General features: G+C 42.6%; 1 non-coding gene across 1 annotated transcript; it reads left to right on the forward strand.

Moving 5' to 3' along the window:
• Positions 1 to 229: 229 nt before the first annotated feature.
• LOC120271409 lies at positions 230 to 368 on the forward strand. Its single transcript, XR_005540018.1, has one exon. It is a non-coding gene; the product is annotated as a small nucleolar RNA Z247 (small nucleolar RNA).
• The last annotated feature ends 6,406 nt before the right edge of the window (positions 369 to 6,774 follow it).

A 6,774-nucleotide genomic window follows, 5' to 3' on the forward strand; every position in this document is an offset into this window, starting at 1 on the left:
CGGTTATCTGATGACGACCTTGACGCACGACATCCTGACACAGGTGGTGTTGGTCACGACGGCGGAGCAGCTATGGAAGACCCTCGAGGAAATCTTCTCCTCGAAGGGCCGTGCGCGGTCCATCAACACCCGGATCACGCTATCAACTACAAAGAAAGGTAATATGTCTATTAGTGAATACATCACCAAAATGAAAGCTTTAGGTGATGAGATGACGACCGGAGGAAAACCACTCGATGAAGAAGACATCATGGCATACATGATTGCCGGACTCAACGCTGATTTTGAGCCGGTGGTGTCGGCTCTCGCTGCTTCAAAGGAGCCGGTCACTGTGGCAGAACTCTATGGGCAGCTGCTGGGGTTTGAAGGAAGGCATGATCTTCGACAAGGAACATATCAAGTCTCAGCAAATTCTGCTTTCTTTGGGAGAGGCGGAAATCAATGCGGTCGTAGGCGAGGCCGAGGCTATCCTGGTAACAACCCTGGTCGTGGTCACAACAATGGACAAGCACTGTCGAGAGGATGAGGAGGCGAGCGGCCAATGTGCCAGCTCTGCGGCAAGATAGGACACACAGTTGGCACCTGCTGGCACTGCTTTGATCATGACTTTGTCCCACAAGAGAAGGCAGCAAATTCTGCTCATCAGTCCTATGGAATTGATATGAATTGGTACGTCGATACAGGCGCAACGGATTATGTCACGGGTGAACTCGACAAGCTAAACATACGGCAGAAATATCATGGTGGAGATCAGATCCAAACAGCCAATGGCTCAGGTATCCGCATTAGTTATACTGGTCACACTCAATACGATACTCCCCATCATAAATTCCATCTTAATAATATCCTTTATTCACCCGATGCAAGAAAAAACCTAATATATGTTTGTCGTTTCTCTGCTGACAAAAATGCATTCTTTAAGATTCATTCAAAATTCTTTTTGATTAAGGATCTAATCACGCAGAGAATTCTGCTTCGAGGTAAACGTGAGGGCGGCCTATACATCCTACCACCCTCATCCACATCCAAGACGCAGAAGCAGGCTTTCAGCACCACAAAACCTTCCTTGACTAGGTGGCATGATAGGCTAGGTCATCCATCTCAGGCTATTGTTCAGCAAGTTATCTCTAAGAATAAACTTTTGTATTCCGGTGAGTCCAATAATGAGTCGGTGTGTGATGCCTGTCAACAGCCAAAGAGTCATCAACTCCCCTATCCTGTGTCATCTAGTGTCTCTGTTGCTCCTCTAGAATTTGTTTTTTCTGATGTTTGGGGTCCTGCTCCAGATTCTGTGGGCAGTAAAAAATATTATGTGAGTTTTGTTGATGATTATAGCAAGTTTACTTGGATATATTTGCTTAAACATAAGTCTGATGTCTTGCAAAAGTTTCACGAATTCCAAGCTCTCGTAGAACGACTACTAGATTGAAAAATCATTGCCATACAGAGTGATTGGGGAGGTGAGTATGAAAAATTAAATTCCTACTTCTCCAAAATAGGCATCACGCACTATGTCTCCTGTCCCCACTCACATCAACAAAATGGTTCTGCCGAAAGAAAACACCGACACATTGTGGAAGTCGGCCTATCCCTTCTTGCCCATGCCGCCATGTCGCTCAAGTTCTGGGATGAGGCTTTTATCACTGCCACATATCTGATTAATCGTACACCCACCAAACTCCTCCAATTCTCTACACCTCTAGAAAGGTTGTTTAACAAATAACCAGACTATTCTATTCTTCGTGTCTTCGGGTGTGCGTGTTGGCCTAATTTACGACCATACAACTCTAGAAAACTAGAATTTCGGTCTCAACAATGTGTCTTTCTTGGCTACAGCCCTTTGCACAAAGGATATAAGTGCTTACATGTCTCCACAGATAGAGTTTATATCTCTCGCGATGTCATTTTTGATGAAAACATTTTTCCCTTCACTAAACTCCATCCCAACGCTGGTGCTCTCCTTCGCTCCGAAATTCTCTCTTTTTCACATTTACTTCCCAGTCCTGATCAAGGGGGTGCAGTATTGAGTGATCAGTTAACTAGTGTGCATACTAACCCTCCTGATGTGACTAATATTTCTTGTGAAAATGTGGCAGTTTTTGATGAAAATTATGAGCAGAATTCACATGAAATCATGGAGCATGATGGTGCTGGACACAAGGATGATATCCCTGCTATGTCAAAAGCAACGACAGGTGAATCGCCTCAGAGATTGCCAATACAGATGTCGGGTTCAACGCCTGTCTTCCCTGGCATGAGTGCGACTGCGTCCTCTACCAATCAGGGAGATGTGTCCGGTAGGGATGACGTGATGCAACAACCCTCTACAGCACATATTCCCTCGGGAACATAATCAGCTGGATCATCTGCGGTCTCTGTTTTGGCTCGACCACACACTCGGTCACAAAGTGGGATCATCAAGCCCAAAGTCTATACTGATGGCCAAATCAGGTATAATTTCCTGACCATTTCCATCGAACCACAAAGTGTTGATGAAGCACTAACAGATGAAAAGTGGAAGGAAGCCATGGATTGTGAATATGGTGCATTGATCAAGAACAAAACTTGGCACCTTGTACCTGCTAGAGAAGAAAGAAATATAATTGACTGCAAATGGGTTTACAAGATCAAAAGAAAGGGTGATGGATCTCTTGACAGGTACAAGGCTCGTCTAGTCGCAAAAGGGTTTAAGCAAAGGTATGGAATTGACTACGAGGACACATTTAGTCCCGTAGTTAAAGCTGCAACTATTCGAGTGGTTCTGTCTATTGCAGTTAGCAGAGGATGGTATCTCAGGTAACTAGATGTACAGAATGCGTTTCTTCATGGTGTTCTTGAGGAGGAAGTCTATATGAAGCAACCTCCAGGATATGAAGACAAATCGATGCCACATCATGTGCTTAAGTTAGACAAGGCTATCTATGGCCTTAAACAAGCGCCAAGGGCATGGTTTGAAAGATTAAGCCACAAATTACAGCAACTTGGTTTTATTTCCTCTAAAGCTGATACTTCACTGTTCTTTTATAACAAGGGATCAGTTACAATGTTTCTGTCAGTGTATGTGGATGATATTATAGTGGCTAGTTCCTCACAAGGTGCAGTAATAACTTTACTCAAAGATCTTGCAACAGATTTTGCTCTAAAGGATCTTGGTGACTTGCATTATTTCCTTGGAATCGAGGTGTCAAAGACAAAAGATGGTATTTTGTTGTCACAAAATAAATACACATTAGACTTGCTCAAGAAGGTAAATATGTTACACTGTAAACCAGCGGTGACTCCACTGTGTACATCAGAAAAATTGTCACTGCAGCAAGGAAAAGTTCTTGGACTAGAAGACTCAACACGGTATAGAAGTGTGGTAGGTGCACTTCAGTATCTAACCCTTACCAGGCCGGACATCTCTTTCCCAGTGAACAAAGTTTGTCAGTTTCTTCAGTCACCAACAACAGATCACTGGACAGCAGTTAAAAGAATACTCAGATATCTGCAACATACTCTTGGTACTGGTTTGAAGATCAAGAAAGAGTCTTCTACATTAATTAGTGCTTTCTCTGACGCTGATTAGGCAGGAAGTGTTGATGATCGTTGCTCGACAAGCGGTTTTGCAATTTTCCTTGGATGTAATCTAGTATCTTGGAGTGCACGAAAGCAAGCTACGGTATCTAGATCAAGTACAGAAGCTGAGTACAAGTCACTAGCAAATGCAACAGTAGAAATAATCTGGATCCAAACCCTGTTGCAAGAAATGAAGATTCCCAGTCCACCGGCAGCTCAAATTTGGTGTGATAACATTGGGGCAACCTATCTATTTGCAAATCCAGTGTTCCATGCTAGAACAAAACACATAGAGGTTGACTATCACTTTGTGCGTGAAAGAGTGGCATAAAGACTTTTGGAAGTAAGGTTCATCTCAACTAATGATCAAGTTGCTGACGGATTCACAAAGGCTTTGTGTAGTCGTAAGAAATGTTTAAATACAATCTCAACTTATGTAAGTTATGATTGAAGGGGGATGTTAGATATAATTGGCATACATGTATCTAAAGATAGAAGGATAAGATTAGGAATGAATGTTAGATATAATTGGCATGAATATATCTAAAGATAGAAGGATAAGATTAGGAAGGCTCAAGATAGGAATAAATCCCTGATCTCTCATAACTACCATGTAATCTTAAGACGCGTTTTGCCGGCTATATTAACAAAGATACGCGGCCTCGTGAGAGGTGAGAACGCTTCACCAAAAATCACAACGATGGCATGGGTCGTAGGGGTGATCAGAAAAACTCCCCGGAACCAGCTTGTTATGGCCGTTGCCTTCGAGCAGGACACACGACGTCAGAGTGCCGTTACTTAACTAATTGCCGTAGATGCAAGGGTGCCGTCCACATCACTATTTATTGTCCAGCAAGAAGTCTAGTGGCAAACAAAAGTCCGTTGAAGAACTTCAAAGGTCAAGTTCATCCTTTTCCCAAGCAGGAGCGTAGTCCAGCAACCATGACCGTCAACAATGGCAATGTTCGTCCATATTCACAGAAGCACCTGAATAGATCGTCACTTTCACTGCCATTAACTCCGGAAATCATCAAAGCAAAAAACAATGTAAAAGGAGTTTTTATTGTCTCTGTGAAATATGTTATGTGAATGCAACTGAGCTTCAATGCATTCTCCCAAAAGCCCTGAAGCTCGCCGGCAGATGAACAGTGCAATGGTTTCATGAAGACTCTTATATCCTTTCCCTGAAAACATTGTAGACGTGAAAAAGCTAGAGAATTTAGGTCCTGAACCTTGACTTACCTTTGTGGAAACCAGTGGGTTTATTATATTGGTTGTTGATGTTTCATGTCAAGTTTGTTGCTGCTAATGTTTGTACAAAGTAAAATAAACTATATTTATATAAATATCCAAATTCCATTTTCTCTCATTACAACAATGTAACTTCATTTAATTGGCTTTTATTTATTGTGAATGTAAGAGCTTCACGTCTTTGCACATATCTGATTTATTCTATAGTTTGACCTATTATTAGTGTTTTCTAGAGTCTGCTTGTAAATTGCACTTTGTCTTTCTTCATGTTTGTTTTAATATTTGTTTTTTTATTGTTATCAAATAATAAGCGCTCTATAATTAATGCTACATTCATGTAAGTTGAAGTGCCTGAATTTCTTTAGTATTACTAATGTATTTAGATGTTTATATTTGTTGGTTGTTCTTTTGTCAAAATATTTTTAATCATAATAGTTGTTATTTTGCCCAAGCATAATATTAAAGATATATTTCTCTCATGATATTTTGTATTTCAACATGCATAAACCTACTTCTATATATACTTTGACTACTATCTTTAGAGGCGCAATAAGGAATTGCTTATTGGTGCTAACTGTAAGGGTTCTACCTTACACGCTCGGCATAGGGTGGTCCCTGGCCGAGGGAGATGGCTAATGAAGCAAAGGTTGGCCAAATTCCAAGTCCAAATAGGCAATGTTCGTCCGATCATCCGATGCGCGGGTTGAGTCTGCGCATGACCGAGAATTCTAGCCGGGGGTGCCGAGTGAGCGGGTGCGGGGGCATGGTGCCGCGCATTGCCGAGGGCTCGCTAGGCAGCGCACATGGCGTGATGCGCGTGGCCGAGGAATCTCGATCAATGGGTGGGTGATCGTGTGATCACGGTCTGGAGGCCGAGAATTGGCTAAGTGTGGGCCAATTAGCCGGATCAGCGTAAGCACAGACAGTACAGTCGATCAAAGGACTTGTACGGTCAGTCAGCTGATCGGGTGGGCGGAGCGGAGCTCTTAGCCCAGCTGTGGGCAGGATAGCATGCGGGCGCTGGGTCGGTGCCGAGCGCCTTTACCGAGAGGAATGCGCGGTAGGATACCGGGCTGCCGTGCGCGCTACCGAGGCTGGATGAGCGTACCGGCTAGGGATGACCGCGTGAGATGATCAGTGCCATTGGTTGACACTGTAGAGCGATCCGGGTGTGTACAATGAACAATGTTGTGTTTCTTGGCACTGCAGCACTGTAGCACTGTGCTTGTCTTGATGTGACAGGTGACTTATTCTTAGCCTCTCATTGAGATCCGGTTGATCTCATCCTCTTATTGGTTTTCCCTATAAATATGGCTCATTCCCTTAGAAGGGGGAAGGAGAGAAGAACTCTTGGTGAGTTTTCCTCTTGGTTGTGGGCTGGTTCCTCTTCATCCTTGGTGGGGTGGAGATCTTGGCTTTGCTATCCATGTTCATGGTGTAATATTGGTTTCAATATAGAGAGTTTATGTTTTTCTCTCTAATCTCCTTGTTTGTGTACATGGTTGCTTGCATCTTGTTCGTTGTAGCTCATCCTTGGCCGTAGGCTGGCTCGGCGTCTTGGCGGTGTGACGAGCGCCGCGCGGTGATCGTTGGTACGATCGGGAAGGCCGTGACACTAACCATCAGTAGGGGGGAAATAACGAGCTATATGTATTTTTTCATGAGTTTTATTAATTACTGTACTTACATTATTTTTCTCTAACACACATGTTAACAATTTAATGATCCTTAATAACATTTGATCAAGAGAGTCAAAATTCATTTTGGAAACTCATATGCAATTGTCTGCAACTGAACAATGTTTGATGAAGAACAAAAAGCGGATCTTTTTATGATTTACAATGTTTTGAAAACTTCTTTATATGATCTGCAAAATGCTCTACAAACTTGTCCATAACCAAACAAAATTGATAACATGTTTTTCGAGAATTATACACTAGTTGTAATTATTGACATTTTTATTTA

This window comes from Dioscorea cayenensis, chromosome 10 (genome assembly GCF_009730915.1).
Source record: "Dioscorea cayenensis subsp. rotundata cultivar TDr96_F1 chromosome 10, TDr96_F1_v2_PseudoChromosome.rev07_lg8_w22 25.fasta, whole genome shotgun sequence".
Classification (NCBI taxonomy): Eukaryota; Viridiplantae; Streptophyta; class Magnoliopsida; order Dioscoreales; family Dioscoreaceae; genus Dioscorea; species Dioscorea cayenensis.